Source organism: Crocuta crocuta, unplaced genomic scaffold (genome assembly GCF_008692635.1).
Source record: "Crocuta crocuta isolate KB4526 unplaced genomic scaffold, BGI_CrCroc_1.0 scaffold70, whole genome shotgun sequence".
In the NCBI taxonomy this organism is placed as follows: Eukaryota; Metazoa; Chordata; class Mammalia; order Carnivora; family Hyaenidae; genus Crocuta; species Crocuta crocuta.
This window is the reverse complement of record NW_027528417.1, coordinates 13,660,469-13,681,252: the sequence shown is the minus strand read 5'-3', so window position 1 is coordinate 13,681,252 and position 20,784 is coordinate 13,660,469. Positions and strand designations below refer to the sequence as shown.

Here is a 20,784-nt window from a genome sequence, read left to right as displayed (position 1 = left end):
ACATGCTGTTCAGATCAGGAGGGAAAACTAAATAGCAAAGTTATAGAATTATTGTTGTCTTTGAGGGTTGATGACACTATTATAGATACATAGAAGTGAAAAAAAAACAAAAACCCACAGCCCTTATCTTTTAGAGAAATATCCAAAATATTTGGGGAGGAAATGGATGGTGTCTGGTATTTGCTTCAAAATAATAAGAGTAGGGAGCTATTGAGTGAGAAAATAGGTGAAAGAAAGATTAGTGAAGAGTTGATCATTGTTGAGTGCATAGAGGTTGATTATATTTAGTCTACCTTTATATATGTTTACAATTTCCCATAGTAAGTTTAAAATTTTTTTTAATGTTTGTTTAATTTTTGAGAGAGGAAGAGAGAGAGCAAGCGGGCAATTGGGAGAGGGGCAGAGAGAGAGGAAGACACAGAATCAGAAACAAGCTCCAGGCTCTGAGCTGTCAGCACAGAGCCTGGCGCAGGGCTTGAACCCACGGACCATGAAATCATGACCTGAGCCAAAGTCAGATGCTCAACTGACTGGAGCCACCCAAGTGGCCCTCTCATAATAAGTTTTAAAGAAGAAAGGCCATGGGAAATAACTGTTTAAATGCTTCAGTCCATTGCCTGGCTTTCATTCTCCTAAATCTCAGGTTGGGAGAGACAAAGGAAGAAATGATTCATTCATTCAGCAAATGTTCCATGTGCCTGTGTGCAGATGCTTTATAGTACTAGAATTCTATTGAGAAAAAGACAGGGTCCTGCACTCGTGAAACTCTCACATTAGTAAAACTGGTGGATGTAAACAAAATAGGTGCATTGATTATGAAGAACATTAGAATGAGATCAGGGCTGTGTGTTGGGAGAAAGGGTGATCCAGAGATCTTGCTGAAAAGGGGACACTTAAGCAAAGATGTGGAGTGGGGAGAAGGGAGTAAACCCTGTGAGTGTTTTGGGAGGATATTTCCATACAGTAGAAGTTAAGTAATAGAAGAAACTTTTTGTGCTATTGAGAAGTTAAAATTAGTAACTTCTGGTTATAACCAGTGGTCTCCATTTCAGTTTGGAACCTAGATTTTTAAGAATCCATTAAAATTTTTATGTTTTAGATATATATGTCATGGGTTTCCTACAAAAGTCTTGATTTTCCTGTAAAATCTTGCTGATAAAATGGAGTAAGCTAATAAAATCAAAGCTCGAATTCCACTAATGGACAGGAATTCTATAAAGTTTATATTTATTTTATGCAACAGATAGGTCCCTTGACAAATAGAAATAATATTATCAAGTTTCCTTATTTTAGTCATTTTTTATTAACAGTGAAAAACAAAATCCCTCTTACATTTGTCCTTTATATACCTTTGCTCTTACTTGGTCCAGAGCTGTTCGTTGCATATTGTTGAATCTATATAATTAAAAACTTCACTTAGTCTATTTGCTCTCTTGGAATATTATGGAAGCTATTTTGTTGCATTTTAAATATTTCTTAAAGGCTTGTTTGACATCATGACAGACTTGTGTTTGTTCATTGAACAGCTTATTCTAGTTACATGATTCTCAACAGGTCACACTAAATCCGATTCTTCTCATAATTAAAACTAAGATAACTGTCTACTACCTCTAGGAACCAAATGAAATACAGATGGATTTGAAATCGGCAAGCTATAATGGCTATCCAGATATTTTGGTATTATAATATTACTATATAAAAATAACAACAGTGGTAATGATAAGGTTTTGCCAAAAGGTTTAATGAAGAAGAATTCGAACATGGGCTTATATAAAAATTACAAAAGCTCTTCTCCTCTCTGGCCATTTTCCTGATAACTGTACCAAAACCATGACTTTGTTTTTTTATAAGGAAGGAAATAAACAAAAAGCCGGTTGCCATGTTGGCTTATGTTCTTTGCAAAACAGAAGGAAGGATGAAAAATAAAATGGGGTTTGCCAAACAGGAAAGGGCACATCTGGTAGGGGAGGCAGGTTATTCTTGAATATATGGAAGATTGTTGGCAAGTTCAACAGCACAGGGGCATGCCCTTCCCTTGTGTGAGAAAGATAGTGACTTGGTCCTGCCCTGGCCATATTTGCACCACCTTGGAATATGAACTATATAATAGAGCCCAGAGTAATATAACCACGGGAGAAAATTTTGCACTTTTTCCTCTTGGCCCTGGTGACACTGAAGGTTGCCAAGTCCAAATTATAGCTGGTAAATGTGTGTTTTTAAGTAGAAGTCTGTTTATGGTTGTAGCCGGTTTTTCAGGTCGGAGTCAAAATAGCGTCTCCTAAGTATGACTATAGAATTATAAGATATTCAGGGCTGAATGGGAGCTTAGGGATTATTTAGTCCAACTGTAGTGTCAGCCATTAGTTAACAGCCTCTTCAGGGACTCACTGAACGGATGAATTCCTTTTGCAGATGGGGAAACTGAGCCTCATGAAGGTATGGATCCTATCAACCATACTTCCTTTTGAGAAACCTTGACTTCCAGATTTGTCCTTCCTGTTGTACCACATGGCCTTGCACATGGTTTTGCTTTAGAGTCTTCCATTGGCCTATAAGACTCTGAGGTTCGGACAACAGGATTATATGGTTTTAATTTGAAGGACCAGGTCCTTTTGGAGTTTTGCTTATGTCCTGAAGTTTTGATACCTGCTACAAACTTTTGTTTTTATTTTTTTGCAAAAGGCAAATACTTCAATTCAAAACTTCTTCTTTTGAGAATTCTTTTTTTAAGAGAAAAAATGGATCTTGGAAATCAAATGGAGGCTTTATCTTTTCTTTTATGTCAAGATCAGTTTGGCCTCAGTACCTGTGAGGTTTGGAGTTAGCATTTCATTCATTCCTTTATTCTTCATTCACCCATTACAAATTGAGTAACTTCTGTAAGTCAGGCACATATTCTAGGGATCATAGCCTTAGAATTTGACATCATGGGTCTAGTGCTCTGACTCTCGACCTTGGAACTGTGTAATGTTGTCCTAATCTGATGCTACGGTTGTTCATTTCTTCTAATTTCAGCCAGCTAATGGGCACATCTACAGCATTGCTTAGAGTAGTTTCACGGGAGGAGAGTGTCTCATAGAAGTTCAGGTTTACAAGGGAATTAGAGGTAATACTTCAAGTCCCTTTCTTTTGTTTGGATCTCCTATTTTTTATCTAGTGTAACAAAATATTTATGGGTGACTATTGCAGGTGAGATGATGTTGAAAGATCAAGAGATGGATCACATATAGTACCTCCGAATCAAGTTTAGGAGTTGTACGCAAACACAGCTTTTAAACTATTGTGTTCCATAGTGAATTATTTCTGAGTCATAATGCTCTGATCAGAAGCACAAGCTAAGTCCTAAGTTGTGGTAGAGGGTGGGAGAAATGAATTGACAAACTGGAGATCTACAATAAGGATTCTTGGAAACAGTGTCAATTGAACCAAGCTTTGATGGCTGGGTAGGACCTTAATTTTCCAATGGAGGGAATAGATCTTTCAGCAATGAAGTAAGAAAAATAATAGCATTGAAGGAGAACACAAAGTAGTGTGCTAGGGCTGCTTGGCCCACTGTGGAATTTGCCCTTTATTCTGAAATCATTGACCATTTACTTCAGGTGTTTGTTAATATTTTAAAGATAAGGGTGACATCCCCATATCTGTTGTTGGATGCCATGTGGTATTTTCTACACACCATCAGGCATGACTTGTTACACTTGTGGGGAACCCCATGCACACAGCTCTGGTACACTTTCTAGAAGTCCTTGGGGACTTGTCTCTTTCTTTTCTTTTCTTTTAACTGTCAGCACAGAGCCCCACTCGGGGCTTGAACTCAGGAACAGTGAGATCATGACCTGAGCTGAAGTCAGACGCCTAGCCAGCTGAGCCACCCAGACACCCAGGACTTGTCTCCTGATACCTGATGGCTTCACGTTCAGGTGCCCGATATTTAACATCCACTTTTCACGAGATCTTTGCTTGACTTTTCTTCATGACCTCCAGTTGTTATCACCTCACTGCCTCTCTCTTTGTGACCCAGTCCCGTGGCTTGCTTCGACTTGCCCACTCTCCAGAGATCTGTGTACTCCTGATTTTCATCTCCCCTTTTCCGCTCATCCCAGCAGGATGGCCACGGCCACATTTGCTGTTGTCACTACAGTCCCTCTACCTTAGAACACGGACCATGATGCCTGTAGTCGCTTAGTCCTTATGTTAAAAACTCCTTTCTCTTATGGAACGGGAATTTGTCTCTGCATGATTTCTTTCATTGAAAAAAAAAAATTTATTCTAATGTTTATTTTTTAGGGAGAGAGAGAGAAATAGAGTGCAGGTAGGGGAGGGGCATAGAGAGAGGGAGACAGAACCCTAAGCAGGCTCCAGGCTCCAAAGTGTCAGTACAGAGGCCGGTGCAGGGTTCAAACTCATGAACTGTGAGATCATGACCTGAGCCAAAGTCAGACACTTAACCGATTGAGCCACCCAGGCGCCCCTATGATTTCTTTCCGGTGATTTTCTAACTACCCTCTTAGAACACAGTGCCCATGCAAAGGAACAGTCACGCCAGGGGAGCGAGAGGTGATGTCTGCCCCATGTAGTTGATCACAAGAGTTGCCAAAAGAAGTGACTTTCCTGAGGCCTGAGTGAAAACAGTGTAATGTGAGCTATGCTCTGGACTTGGGGAAATGCCCAGAGTTAATTGAAAAGAGAAGGGAGAAAGGAAACCTNGACCTAAGCGAAAGTCGGACGCTTAACCGACTAAGCCACCAGGCGCCCCTTAGTCAGTCTTTAAAAGTTTGCAGGCCAACTCATTTCTGTTCTTCTGAAAACATTTTCAAAGCTCCTTTATGGACATGGCAAATGATAGATTATAGTCACTTACCCACGTGTGTCAATAATAATTTTAGAATCTACCATAGTTTCTGCAGAGCTGGCACTGGAATCTGTGTCTTGTGACTCTTAGTCTAGATCTGTCATGGTCGCAGGTATGGAATGACAGATACAGGCCTATAGACAGGGAGGACTCAGGCCCACAGCCATGGTCACAGTCTTTTAGGAACTTGCAGAAAATAGGCAACAAAACTCCCTTTATATGGCTTTGACACAGCCTATCGTAGAGGTCATTCCTTCTGCTGCCCAGTAGTTGGCAAGGTGAGGAAGGAGGCTGGGTACAAAAGGAGATCCAGGCTATAAAGGCTACAAAGAGTAGAGGTCATGTGCAGTCTTGCCTGAAGAAACCCAAAATGGTCAGAAGCTCCAATCCACTCTGAAGCGCTTGTGCTTTCTGCACAGTGAGAACACGAGAGTATCTTGATCTAGGAAAACATACCAAAGGAGTGGTTGAGATGCTTATTTCTTCCTGACCCTTTACCTTATTCACCGGACCTTGGGTCAGCAAGCCCTTTTTTGGTTTGTAGGGCTGTTTGTGATCCTGGCAACAGCAGCAGCAGCAGCAGCAGCAGCAGCTTGCTTCATGGTTATCTCTTCCTTTTGTGGTTGCAGGGGTAGGTCAGTGTGTGTTTAGCAGAGCTGGTAGGCTCCTAGGCATGTCACTGGCTTTGGTCAATATGACTTTCTAGAAGTGAATTTCAAAGGTTTCCTGTTTGCTTTTCTCTCTGAATCATCATGTGATTGGAAATTCAGATGAGAAAAGGGCACAATTTTTGGTGTCTAGACTCATAAAACCTCCTTTGAAAGTAGCAGGCCTCCATGTGTAGCAACATGGATGGAATTAGAGGGTGTTATGCCGAGCGAAGTAAGTCAGGCAGAGAAGGACAGCTACCATATGTTTGCACGTATAGGAGGATTAGAAAGAACTTAATGNATAAATAAATAAATAAATAAATAAGAAAGTAGCAGACCTAGAGCCCCTAGGGGGTATCCCCACTATTTGCTTTAGCAGTTTGAACCTTTTTCATGGAAACCCGCAGTTTTCCCCTCCCTAGTTTTTAAGGACCTATGTAAAGAGGTAAGCCTTTTTCTGGGGATCAGTAGTAGAGTAGGTGTACACAACTCACTCCTTCACACTTGTCAATCCCGCGACCACTGCCACTCTCCCTTGACGTGACCTAGGGCACCCACATGCTTCCTGCAGGGAAGAACTGGCCAGTCGCTGGATGAGAAAAGTGTGGTAGAGAAACGCTGTGGTCAGTAATGCCGTGGTTCAGGATAACCCGTGAGGTTAGGGTTCCGTTAGATCTTGAGTTTCTTTATAAGGAGTAATTTACAATATTTGCATATTTCAGAAAATTTTCTTTGCCTAGAGGTGTGTGAAATTGCAGCTGCTTCTTTCTGAGTCAGTGGAAGTTTTTTTTTTTTTTTCCTTTCTCATTTTGTCTCTCTCATCAAGAATCTTAGTGAATTCTTCAAAGCTATAATGTGCTTACTTATTTTTTAATATGTTTTGTCTCATAATGAAAATAAATCAAACTGTGCAGCTCAACTAATTTCTTTTTTTTAAATTTTTTAATGTTTTATTTATTTTTGAGAGAGAGATAGAGACAACGTGAGCAGGCCAGGGTCAGAGAGAGAGGGAACCCCAGAATCCCAAACAGGCTCCCAGGCTCTGAGCTAGCTGTCAGCACAGAGCCCAACTTGGGGCTTGAACCCATGAACCGTGAGATCATGACCTGAGCCAAAGTCGGACGCTAAACCGACTGAGCCACCCAGGTGCCCCTCAACTGTTTTCAATTCTGTGTCTCTATCACGGGAAAATCATAATCTGAATATATGTCCTGTTGTCCTGTGCCCAATGTCTACACCATGTGAGGTGTGAACATTCTTCTTTCTGATGCATCCAAAAGCTTCTTAAGGCAATTTGGAGAATATGCTGTAATATTTTAAACTTTATAACTTAAACTCTTTTGAAAGAACCACTTCTCACATTAAATTGTTATCACCGCATTATTAGTAAACTATAACTTTTTAAAATGTATATTTATTTGTGAGAGAGAGAAATAGAGAGAGAGCATGAGAGCCTGAGAAGGGGAGGACCAGAGAGAGGGGGGCACAGAGAATCCCAAGCAGGCTCCATGCTGTCAGCACAGAGCATGATGTGGGGCTTGAATTCATGAACTGTGAGATCATAACCTGAGCCAAAATCAGTCACTTAACCGACTGAGCCACCCAGATGCCCCATAAACTATAACTTTTACTTGTTTATTACAGTGTGTCGTGTTTGCTATTTCTTTTTCTTGAATTCGTTATTCTGATTCCTTCTGTTTTTTTCCCCTGCCACAGAAATTTTTTTTTTTTTTTTTGGAAAGGCTACATGGATGATCCAGCTCCTGCGTTTTTATGTATCTGTAAATGACTTATTTTTGCCTTTATATTTACATAAAGGTTTGGCTGCTTACAGAATTCTAGGATCAAATTTCCTTTATCAGTATTCAAGGAAGATTTTTATATTATTATTTTACATCATTTAGTGTTACGGATGAGAAATCTGACTCCAGTGTGATTCTTTTTCTGGCTTATTACCTTTCCTTTGTTGGATCTGCAAGCCTTATTTGGGGAGTCCATGGTTTCACTGCACTGCACTTGGATACAGGTCCCTACCCTCACCCCAATGTTTCCACTCAGCAGTCAATAGATGCTTGATTGAAAGAGTCACATTTATATTTAGCTAAGCAGGGGTTGGGGGGTGCACTTCCTTGTGTTATTAAGAAAAAGCAGTTTAACTTTTTGTTTGCCTTTTTCATCCTTACAGAACCTCTATTTTATGATTTTCGATTTCTTGTCCCTTGTTCATATTAGTATTGTTTTTCAGTAGTTGTGCCATATGGGAGGATCCTTTAGTTTTTAATTCTTTTGTGGTGGTAGTCTGCTCTTGACTTCCGAATGCTACATCCGCCTGCATTCAGGGGAGGGGATGTGGCTCTGCATCTGCTGTGCTGATAGACCTAACTGACTTGTTCTCCAAACTTTATCTTCTTTCCAGGTCAGGAATATATAGACCTTTAATAAGCATGGTGACCACAGAGTGGGTACCTGCATCTGGTCTTCATATTATATGTGTAATTAGGGGAGGTAGGCCAACAAAAGGGTTTCCATTAGATGCATAGCCCAGAAGCAGACCTGCGAGCTTTACTGCAGTCCTTGAGGCTACTTCTTAGCTGCGAGGATGTACACACAGGTAAGAAGTGAGGACGCACAGGGAGGTTAGAAAGCCTCTATTGCGATGTCCTGTACATGCCAAGCAATGGCAGAAGCAGGTTTTCGGGTGGTCCCTGGTTGAGTTCTCTAGGCCGTTGAGTTTCCTCCCTCACTATTTCCCCATCCATGCTTCTCAAAGAGTGTTTCACCAGGAGTGTCAGGGAATGTGGCAAAGAACTTTTTATTAGAAAGGATGAACTCATTAAGCGATTTTACTGCTGTTATGACATTCTATACTCCAAACATCATTTCCCAAGAGGCTCCCCCACCCCCTCACCCTTCTTGTTGTGACAGCTCAAAGTCAGCTATTAAAGTCAGGTAATGCTACCTTTTGTTTTTTTATCTCAAGCTCACTCTCCTGCCCTCGAGGGCTTCACCACAGAAAAGCCCTCCTTGGTTGCATCATCTAAGCCAAGTCAAGCTTTAGGGATAACATGGCGTGATGCCTAACTTTGTGCACAGGATCCGGATACCTGGCCCCTCACCCACTAGCTGTATGCCAACAGTCATGTTATTTAACCTTCCCATGCCTCAGTTTGCTCTTCTGTAAACTGGGCATAGTAATCGAACCTACCACTTTGGGCTGCTCTGAGATGCATAAAGAGAATATTGTATGTGCCTGACAAATCCCAGCACTTAGTAAATATTTACTGTTGATGTCATCACTGTTGGGCAATTCAGGGCTAGTTGGCCTCTGTGCTGAGTTCCGGAAGGAATAGTTGTCGCTGTCTTTGGTTTGCCCCATGCCTCCCCAAAGTTCATCATTAATCCCATTCCTTGCTCCTAAATGTGTGGGGATTTGAGTCTTTCGCTAAAGAGACACTTCCACAAACTCCCTCTGTAAAATGAATGATTGGATGAACTGAACTTTTAGATCTCTTACAGCTCTAAAATTCACTGCTTTGGTGATAAAATATCACCTCTTTATAACTTCACGGTAATTTACAAATTGCTAAATACTTTATATTATCTTACCTGATCTTCGCACTTTTTTTAAAAAAAAAGATACAAATATATTTTATAACCAGATTAAAAAATTAAGATCTTACAAGTTGAGACTACTTTTTTAGATCCCACAAGTATCATGGAAGCAGTGATTTACTTTTAAATGGACAAAAACAAAAACAGAATGTATTTTGGGGACTTTTAAGCCTCTTGGCTTAGTATCAATTCCCTTTCAAATGAGAGAAGGCAGATCATTTTGAATTCTCTAAAAGCAGCCAAAGTCATCAACAATATGTGTTCATGGCTGGTAGCCAGGGGCCACTGAGATAGCTTTCGGTGTTGTTCTTTAGTAGAAATAAGCACATCTTCCATCCCAGCCCTAGGCATATTCTCTGACAATCCCCTCACAGATTGTACGTACCATGTACTTCTTATCCATGGATTTGGTAGGAGGCTCTATCGGGCTCACAAATCCTTTAGTTCCATTGTAATTTACATAATCCACTCAATATGAGCACAAAACAACTTGATCTGAAAGACGGGGTAAAAGAGGGAGTAGAAGATGCCAAGACCAAAAACCTAGGGCATTAACTCAGATTTTATTTGTGTAACTCCCAATGTTTTGGGGAGATTTTCTGTGCATCACTGATTTTGATTGATCCGTTCAAAAGCCAAGTATTTATGCCCCCCTACTGGCTAACTTACAGTATATTATTGCATGCAACACATATACCAGCCCTTGAGGGGTTACACTATTCTTATCATTATTTTATCATTAGCTTTTGTGAGTGTGACCTGTCCAAGGCCTGCAAATTCCATAAATTCCAAACTTGACTTGGAGTGTTTTCTGTTTTGTTTTTAAATAGAAGATTTTCATACACTTGATCTCACTTGAGCCTTTACATAACTTATGAAAACGGAAGGGCAGAGATAATCCCCATCTTGTGCAAGTGAAGATGCTGAGGCTCACGGAAGCAAAGGAATAGCCCCAGTTTCCATGGTATTAAGTGTCTCAGGCAGGGATCAGACCCTGAATCCTCTCAGTCCATTCCTCTCTCTCTTTCTCTCTCTCTCTCTCTCTTGCCATCACTGCTTTATTGGTACTTTTCCATTATATTCTTTGTCGAGGAAGGGCACAAAACACCAATTGTAACTTTGCTCTCTAAGTCCTCACTATTTGGAAGCTCTTCCTCTTATGAGTTCTGTTGTAGAATTCTCTATGGCACTATTGTCTTCCGACTCTCCTCTCTCTCTCTCTCTCTCTCTCTCTCTTTTCCCTCCAGTTGTCTGTATCTATGGATTGAAAGAGTGTACTTTGGCATTAAAAGGTGGCAAATATGCTTATAAGCCTATAAAATGGATTCTTTCCTTAATTGTTTGATTTTATATTTCTTTCATCAATAAACTTTAGAAAAGATAACAATTTTTATTATGATGGAAAATGAGTAAAGTTGGTGGTACCTGGTAGATAAACTATGTTTATGGCAGTTTTTTAAATGGGGGAATGGGAGTAACAGAAGACAGGAGGATTCACATGATAAAAAAGATGATTTTGCTGTTATTTTTAGAAGTAAAGGATTTGGCTAATGAGACACTCCCGAGAGAGAGAGAGAGAGAGAGAGAGAGAGAGAGAGAAGGTGCTTATATTCTTTCCTTTCCCCATAAGTTTCAGTGCTTAAAACAGTCTGTGTCTGTCCTATAGCCACTTTCTGTTTTGAACCGTACGTGATGTGATTTGGGAAAGACCATCCCTAGGAGCCAAATCTCAGTTTCTTCAGGCATAAACCAGTATGCTTCCTATCTTCTGTTTGTTTTCCCCCCCTAAGGATCAGATAAAAAATAATCCATTTGATAGTACTTTCTAAAAGAGTAAGTAAACGATTTATTATTTTTGATAATAGTATTTCAACATCCTTGAGCTTTAATTCTTTCTATTAAAATTTACATCGCCCCCCATAATGAATTACTGCATGGCCTTTCAATGTTGGATTTGATGGTAAGGCAAGGATTGAAAAGAGAATGATCAATTCTCCCCGGAACAGAGATGTACTGATTCAAGCCCCAGCTGACTTACAGCGTGTGCACTTCAGGGTCAAGGTTATGACTCAGGAAGAAGATCTGACTCAGAACTTCATAGAGTACCTAGCTGGCACAGGCTTAGGGATTCCATGAAGAGATAATCAAACAAGTAAATAAAAAACATGGCAGGCAGCAGAGTATTTCACGGTACACATTCAGGAGACTTCATCCCTTTTATTATCATTTTACATCAAGACATTTTGAAAGTTGAAATGTACCTAGAGGATTGTTTTCATTTCCTTTTCAGTCATTGAAAGTCACAGTGTCACTTTAGTAATTCTTTCCTGACCCAGTGGGGATAGAAACCAGTTTCAGGCCATGGCCACTATAGAGAAGTATTTTTGTAGAGTTACAGATTCATTAAATAAGAATCTTTCCTCTCCTTCCTTTCCTGCCTGCCATGATTCTCTCTGTAAACTGGGACTTAAGCCATGGTCTTAGCATCAACAGAAGTCATTTCAAGTCTACTGAAATGGCTCTTGTACATGTTTGCCACTGCTTCTGATTCCCCAATGATTGTTCTTTTTCTGACACTACCTCTTTCAGGCAGGTAACACTTGATGACTTGAACCTCCCCACTTCCTCCTTCAATTTTCACTCCACAGAACTTCCTCAGTTCCCTTGCTCTGCGACTATTCTTTATCTCTCCCTCGTACCAGGTCCCCCACCCTCCTTTCCCAATCCTAAAGTAAGGTGCCTACTCAGTGCTCTCCCTTTTGACCTTCTGTCTTCTCTCAGTAGAAATCATAACTCTAATAGAGTCAACTTTGATCTGTTTATTTAACGACTTGAACTGCTGATGACTCCCTTCCTTAGACAACTGTCATGCCGTTTATCCTAGGGTTTTCCCACAGCCTTTTGTCTCCTCACATTACGTATTTTCCAGAGCTATCCATCGCTTTACCCCAGGCTTCCATTCTATTAGAAGCAACACCATATTTTCTTATTTTTTTTAAATACAAATTTATCGTCAAGTTAGCTAACATACAGTGTATACGACATGCCTTGGCTTTGGGAGTAGATTCCCGTGATTCATCACTTACATTCAACAGTCAGTGCTCATCCCAACAAGTGCCCTCCTCAATTCCCATTATCCATTTTCCCCTCTCCCTCACCTCTCCCCCCATCAACCCTATTTGTTCTCTATCTAAGAGTCTCTTATGGTTTGCTTCCCTCTCTGTTTGAAACCATTTTTCCCTTTTCCCTTTCCCTATGGTCTTCTGTTAAGTTTCTGAAATATTTCTATTCTTCCAAATTCTAAACTCTGGTCATTGCTGATATGTCTTACTTTTGTAGTATTCCGTTACCAACATCTAAGATTTTTGGTTCAAAAAGGATTCCCAAGTGTACTCTCATCTCTTTATTTTACTATTCATTGCCCTAGCTTCTTCTCCAGATCACAATAGACTCATTTTTTTGATCCTTTTTTTTTTTTTATGGCTTTGTTTGTTTGTTTCATTCTGGCTGCATATCCCTAAAGAATTCATCTTCAAAAAAATGTATTTTCTTCCTATGAATTTTTATTGCCTACCTCATTAAATTTCTTCTCTTAGTTGATTTTCAGAATATTCTATGGCCCACCTCACTCTTTAAAACACACCTTATTTCCCCCTGTGCCTTTTACAGTCCTTGCTCTTGTGAAGCTGATGTCCTCATTGGCCACTTCCCATGCTGAGTGTCTTTCTTGCTGCTTAAGACATTCTCATTTCTCAACTGAGAATTGGATTTGGAAATACTTCCCATTTTGACCTGCTGAATTCAAATCTGAATTTCTTCCTGGTAGCTTCTCATGTCACCAGTCTCTCCCTTCTGTTTTTTTTTGTTTTTTTTTTTTTCCCTTTGTTTGTTTTGTTTTTTTTTTTCCTGGTCCTACCGACCGGGTAAGGTGTTGTAGTGTCACAACCCCAGCTTAGTGCCAGGATACTCTGCTCTATCACTTACCAGTCACATTACCCATCTTCACATGCAAAGTGGGAATAAAGACACATTCTTAGACAGTTATCTTCAGAATTAATTAAGGTAAGAAGTGTAGAGAACCCAGTAGTATGTGGTTTATAATAATGGCGACAGTGAATCAGTTAATAATGTTTCATTTTCCTGCCGCTTACCTCTTTGTGGACCGATGTGTTTATGTCATACACATTTATATTGCCTCTAAACCATATATGATAGAGCCAGAATCAAAATATGACATGGAAGAGACCTGTGCAAATTATTTAACATGAAAAATCATAGAAATTCAGATTTGGAAAGGTCCTAATTAAGCCCATTATTCTTGTGATGAGAAAATGGGAGGAGGGCTAGTTTTTTAAGTGAACCACTAAGGGTGACACAGTATGAGAGCTGGCCCCAACCTCAGCTGGGGGGTTCTGGACTCAATGGCCTGAACTCATTCCATTATCTTCTTGTTCATTCCCCTTTTAGAAATGATCTGAAGGCTGGGTCACCTCTCATATTCCTGGATCACCCATAGCCTTTATCTCATTCAGGGATATCTGGTTGATATTTGTGGATTGATCTGATAGAGTCATTATTAATCTTGGTAATAGGAATTTTCTGGAAACATCTATGGAGTATACACCATACATGGGCTTATCACTTTTTTGATGCTGTTGTGAACAAACAAAACAGTTCAACACGTACCACTTCTGTGTACTGACTCAGGGTGGTGGGGAAAGGAAATGGGAGAGGAAGTTATATACATCTTGAGCAAATCACTCTTTTCTATTTTTAGTCCTTGCTACTGTTTGGAAAGTACAGCCCCTGTTCATGGCGGTCTGGCATGTGTTTCCTCAGTGCCATTTCAAAAAGGGGAAAAGTAAATATGGGAATTTTTTGTAGTGAAAATAGCTACTCAGTGAAATCACATAAGTTTCTTCTTTTTCTCTATTTTTTTTAACATTTTCTTTATTTCTGAGAGAGAGAGAGAGAGAGAGAGAGAGAGAGAGAGACAGCATGAGCAGGGGAGGGTCAGAGAGAAAGGGAGACATAGAATCTGAAACAGGCTCTAAGCTCTGAGCTGGCAGTCAACACAGAGCCCGATGCGGGGCTCAAACCCATGATCCATGAGATCATGACCTGGGCCGAAGTCGGCCGCCCAACTGACTGAGCCACCCAGGCGCCCCTCTTCTTTTTCTCTTGATGAACCCTCAAACCTACTGGGCTCCTACTCCTCATGTCAAAAGCTCATGCAGAGTGGGAGACTGAAGTCAGCACAGCCTAACGCACTTGGATGTGCTGTGGTGCCTGAGTGAGACAGGGCAAGAAGACCAGGGACGGAATGGTGACACCCCTTCTTGATCAGTGGCTTGATGAATGGCTGGCTTGGCTGGGGACCAAATGTTGTCCCTTGGAGAAAGCTGAACCCTAAACACAGATAGTGGCACAGCCTTATAGACCTTGTTTAAGCTGTCCCATCTCTCAGACTGCCTGTTTCTGTCTGTCTCTTCCATCTTTCTTTGGTTAAAGTTCCCTCTGGTCTTACAGCCACTGTTGTATTTCAAATAGATGGATTACTTCTCTTTAAGTTTAGATGGCAGTTTGGGGGGAATTTCCCAATTTGAGTCTGTATTAGTTATCATCAAGGAAAGTCACCTGATCTTTATTCAGATGAATTTCTATAATATAGTAGGACTTGACCGGCTCAGATGTGGTGGAATGGCTTAGGGTCAGCTGCACGAGTCTAATGAGGCACATGAGGGCCTGAGCTGGGGCAATGGCCACAACTTATGGGGAAAGGGAAGCTGGCGAAGGGGAGCTAGAGTCTAGAGCCATTTGGAGAGAGGGGGTATGGGAAACAAGAGTCCTAGATGCTTTACAGTGTCCTGTCTTTCTTCAGGGGAGAGAGATTTACCTCCTGTCCTCATGTTTGTCAAATAGGAGGATCCTGTATAAAATCAAGGCTCCAAGGCAATGTGATAGGAACTTTATAGAGGCAGTGCTGATGCCACTGAGCAGACTGACCCTCCTTAATGAGCGTGTCTATACAATCTTCAGCTGTAAACAGCTCTGCCTCCACAGAATTGTGGCAGCAGGGGGAGAAGAATACAGGGCTGTAATTAATGCTAATTTGTGGATATTGCTCTATTGTTGTCATTGTTTTTTAATTGAATATGTATTAAGCTCCAACAGCGTGCTATGAATAATGCCAACTTATAGTTGATTTATCGGAACACTCAGAAGACTTTGTGAACACCAATAAATGGGGACACATAGCACCCCTTCAAGGTGGCAAGTGCTGTTGCCATTTCTACAAATGAAGAGAAGCTAAGTAGATTGTGTTTACTCTGTCAGCTCTGCGGGTGGGAAAAGAGTGCTGTCGGACCAGCATTTTCCTGTCCCTGGGAACTGGCTTAGAATACGTTAGTAAAGAATTTCTCCTTAAGTGCATTCAGAGTTGTGGGATTTTAATGAAATTATTCCGGTTGTTGTTGTTAGCTCTGCATTCGCACCAGGCAACCAAGTTCTAGGCCAGCAGATTTCAAATTTAGTGTTGAAAAGAATTGGGGGAGGGGCTAAGGGCTTGTCAAATACAGATTGCCAGGCCCTGCTCCCAAAGGTTCTGATCTGATAAATGTGGGCAGGCAACTAAGAATTTTCCCTTTTCATGAGTGTCTGAATGCTTTTGTCCTCATAGGGGGCCCAGCTTCCGTTCAAAGCCCAGTCTTTTTCTGACTATGTGTCTTCAGCCACCAAATTCTAGCCTCACCCTGAGACCATCGTTTTTTACTTGGTATCTGAGGGTCTCCTAGAACTCACCTAGAATCATCCTGTCATGTCCTCATTTATAGAACACACTACGAGCAGGCATTTACAGAAGAACTACTGTACATTTAGCATTCTGCTGGGCATGCCATTTCCAGGATCTTATCCCACCTGGCTTCCAGAATGTCACTGTGGAGTTTGAATTATTATTCCCCTATTTCCCAGGAGGACATAAAACTGAGAAGTGGGGGCCCCTGGGTGGTTCAGTTGGTTGAGAATCTGCCTCATGATTTTGGCTCAGGTCATGATCCCACAGTTCATAGGCTCAAGGCCCGTGTCCGGTTCTGCACTGACTGTGTAGAGCTTGCTTAGGATTCTCGCTCTCTCCCTCTCTCTCTGCCCCTCCCCCAGTGGCACTCCCTCTCTCAAAATAAATAAATAAACTTAAAAGCAAAAATGGAGAAGGGGATGTGAGTTGGTGAAAAACATCTCAGTACTTTCAATCCTTTTGATTTAAATCCAGGTGGGGGCCCAGAGTCCACTTTGAACCACAGGTGGGAACAGAACCCTTAGAATTGGTTTCAGTGGAATCTATCATAAAGAAAAAAGTTCACAATGGAGTAAGGGAGACCAGGGAGGGAAACATAGGAATGGCCAATCAGGGTCTTTCTTATCCAACGTTGTTATTTGTCCTCTTTCTTTAATATAGTCTCAGTATATTGCCAAGTAAATGGTAGCCGTTTGATTATTGCTTGATTATTCTGTGAAAAAGAAAACATTTCTGAGGAAAGGCTGACGTGAGGTGTGAGCAGAATTCTGGAGTCAAGAAAGGCTTGTAAAGTGGAGAGGAGAGTCCTGAGACTCGGGTAGCATTGGTTCTTAATAAATGTCTTTTCTGCTTTCTGAACCTCTGCCCAGGGAAGTCAGTGTTTGCATAGCACTCTGTTAACTTGTATTTCTAAGGGTAGAGGCAGAAATGTGTGCTGTCTTGTGGATTCATATTCATCCCTGATTAAGGTGAAATCAACAGCTTCCTGATACTTACTTTTTCTCAGTTGTAAACTTTTTTTGTAAAAATAGGAATTCCTGCTAGGAATGTCGTTGATGTAAATTGTCTGTGCACCGCCTAAAATATATGTGATTCATACCATGTGTTTGTTCCCACATCAACACTGCGTCCTGAGATACAACCACCCCTGCCCACCTTCTCTTTTCGTCACGGGGACGCACTCACCCTTTAGAGGTCTATATCCTGGATACAGGGCAAGTTCCTTCCGTGCAGAACTTGTACACCTGCCTTTTCTGACCACAGCTGACCCTTTGAGTCTAATCTTCCTCTATTTTTACCTACAGGAACATTTGTATTTGCCAAGTGCTAGTGCATGCGACAGTATTCCTCCGATGTCTTTATGCTCATCTGGGAAATATCTTACATCTCTTTTCTCCATTCAAGATCTTTTCGATTCTCCTTGAGTACATGCAGCCTTTTATGAATTCTCTATTTCTCTGTTCTAGTGTCTTGTATTTCCTATACTTGAATATTACCTGTCTGTATTCAGCTCCAATGTACAGTTATTTGTGGATCAACTAACCTTTCTGATGCGACTGCAAACACTTGGAGGACAGAAAACCATTGATTTACCCTGCCATTTTTTCAATTCCTGTTCTTCATTTAATGGGGCCTGAATATTTGATAAATATTTCTGGAAAGGTGAATGAAAACTGTACTAAATAGAGAAGTAGAAAGCAAAAGAGATGATTGGAGCCTGTCTTTTAACTATAGTTATGGCCATGACCTAATTCGCAGTAATGTGATAGGATAATCACAGTTTGATGATTGAAGGGAACACCTTTCCTACTTGCATTTCTGGCTTGGTGTCATGGAAGATGCCAGAGCATGAGCCTTGGAGTGAAATGTTTGAGTCCTAAATTCTAATTCTTCCATTTTTCTACCTGAGTGACATGGAAAGCACTCTTTTTCTCTGACCCTTGTTATCCTAAAATGTCAACAGGAGTCATATCTACCAATCTCTATTTATTTTATTATTAGCATTAATTATTATTGTTATTTATTATTATTATTTGTACAGACAGGACTCTGCCGGTGCCATGCAATGAGAAATATTAGCACAAGTGCTTTTTTAAACTCAGGCACTTCTCTGTTGATGATGGCGGTGCAGAGGAAGCTACAATTTCCTTGCCTCACGTTCCTAATGGTAATTGCGTCCCAGGCTGCGTACAGGGGATAGAGTGGCTGACTAGCGATTATACTTGCTCATGGGCCACTTTCTAGAGATGTCTTTGAAAAGCAAGTTTGACCAAGATAAAATGATGAACATATTTGGGACAATTATTAGGGAGCAGATACATCTTCCATTATTAGAAAATATGATTCCTGAAATTTTCAGGAATCCCACTCCTCAAATCATTTCCATTGTTAGCCTGTGAGGTGAGACATAATGTGTGTTTTGTCTTGTCCTTTAAGGCCAGCTTTTGCTAGGATGTTGTCACCCTCCCTATCTTCTGCCATTTCCATTAATCAACGGCTGGCTCTCCAGACAAGGTAACTGAAAGCAGATTCCTTTATAAAGTTGCTATGTATGACCCTGTTTTTGAAATGGCTGTTTCAAATTGTATCTTGTTAGTAGCTGTTCTGTATCTTCTGTATTTTCATCTCTCAAAATACACTTAAACTAAATAGGGCCAGAGTAATTTAGCTCCAGTAAGTGGCTACAAGCGAGAAGAAACATATCAACAGCAGTGAAAAACTTTAAATTCCTTATAATGTGAGGTAGATTGTACTTACATGAATGTGTTCGAAAAGCAGAACTTTTGAACCAGAAGAAATCATAAAGATCAAGCGTAAACCTTTCACGTAGATGGTGAGCAAACATCAGCTCAGAAGGAGTAGGCGGTTGGCCCAGGGTCACCTGATGAATTATGGCAGAACCAGGACGACATGCCTGGTTTGTTCCTTTCTGCTCTCCGGACCCACATGCCCACCTCCATGGTGACAAAAGATAATTCTGTGGTTGTTCTGGGTAGGTAATCAAGATCATTTTTCTGGCTCTCACTATTATTAAGTCATCTGCTGACATTAGCACACTTGTAAGTTTATCAGGAGAACATTTTAATACTGACTTCTTGACAGTTTGGAGTTTTGGGTGGGGGCGCTGGGGCCAGGGAGCATGGACTCAGGTCTCCCTGACTCATCGTTAGCATTTGGTTGTTTGACCTTTAGCAAATCACTTAAGCTTTCTGGTCCTTTGCTTCCTTTTTGGGTCACCATGGTCTTGTAATAGATGGCAGCTAAGATTCTTCCTGTTTCCAGTGTGTGTGAATCTAAGTGTCCCCACCCATTCTGGCATCTCTCCACTAGGAATTTTGGTGGCTCTCGTTTGTACCTGTTTGTCAGTATTGCCGTTTGAACTGGCTTGAGGTTGACTCTTCTTCATTTTGTTGGTCTTGTCCCAACAGTGAACTGGAAATCCTTGGGGAGTATCTCTGCTCCTGTCTTTTGTAACATTTCCTCACCTGTAAAAGGGGATAAGTAGATCTTTCTGTTTATACTGTGGGCTCTTAAGAATAACACTTGAAATAATGTATGAGCTATTGCTTTGGAGAAGATGTTTCCCAGTGTAGGATGTTCAGATTCTAGTNAGCCCGATGTGGGGCTCGAACCCATGAACCGTGAGATCATGACCCGAGCCGAAGTCAGACGCTTAACTGACTGAGGCCCCCAGGGGCCCCTACTATTGTTATTTTTAAGGGAAAATGTTGGAATAGCCCCCTAAGTCTCCCTTCCAATTTTAAAATTTCATGAGCCTGAGTTACCTTTTTTATGCTAATCATCTATAATATAGTCTCACTTTCCCATACATCCTTTATCTGCCTGCCATGATGGATGGTACTCAGCACACAGAATCACAGCCAAAAATCTACAAAAGAATTTCTCACTCCTTCTCCACTTTGGTGTCATGTCCCTTCGTGTTACAGCTCTGGCTATCTGACATGGAATCCTTCGCATGGGAACTGAACAACTTTCCTTTGTTTTCAATTTTGGCAACATTTTGAGGGGTCATCAAAGGTTTCAAGGGGAAAAAAAACTTGAAGCTGATGAGCTGATATATAATGTTAATATCAAATTTTTAGGTATTCAAACATGTGCTTTTGGTTATTTCTGTGATGCAGCAGAGGAATGTGAGAAAGTGGCTTCGGCCACAGATATATCGTGCCCCAACTCATTGGCCCTGTATCGTCAAAATGCAAAATAAGGAAGCTATCTTCTCTAAGGTTTTATTTATTTTTAGTTTTTAAAATATTTTTAATGTTTATTTTTGAGACCGAGAGAGTGTGGGGGAGGGGCTGAGAAAGGAGGACAGAGGATGTGGGGCTGGAACCGCAGTATCATGACCTGAGCCGAAGTCAGATGCTTCGCCGACTCAGCCACCCCAGCGCCCTACTTCTGTAAGGTTTTAAAGCAAAATCAATAGCGAAAATATATGGCAGGGCTGTTTCCTATTGCGTAGTTTCTACAATGAGGACCAATAGTATTTTATTCAGTCTTTAATTCATGGGTTCAAACGATTTTTTGTTCTCCCTCTGCCACACCTCAAATTAATGTTTCCTTAATGGCAAATCAAACTGTTTTTTTTTTCTCTACCTTTTAAAATTTCTACTTGTAACTTTTTTGTATTAATTATATTATGCAAAGCATTTCTGGCAAAATTTCCGTGATCTCAGATGACTTTATGGATACCTTTATAAATATTTCAATTAGATCTACAGGCATACCTAACACTTTACATATATTGCATTTATGTTTGAACAGATTAAGGGTTTGTGGTAACCCTGCATTGAGCACATTAATTGGTGTCATTTTTCCAATAGTATTTGGTCACTTCATGTCTCTAATATTTTCAT

The 20,784-nt window shown here is 40.7% G+C and overlaps 1 protein-coding gene across 3 annotated transcripts in view; it reads left to right on the top strand.

Annotated features, from left to right (window-relative positions):
- LPP (LIM domain containing preferred translocation partner in lipoma) overlaps positions 1 to 20,784 on the top strand; it is a 504,345-nt gene that overhangs the window by 134,486 nt on the left and 349,075 nt on the right. The gene's annotated exons all lie outside the window — the stretch shown is intronic.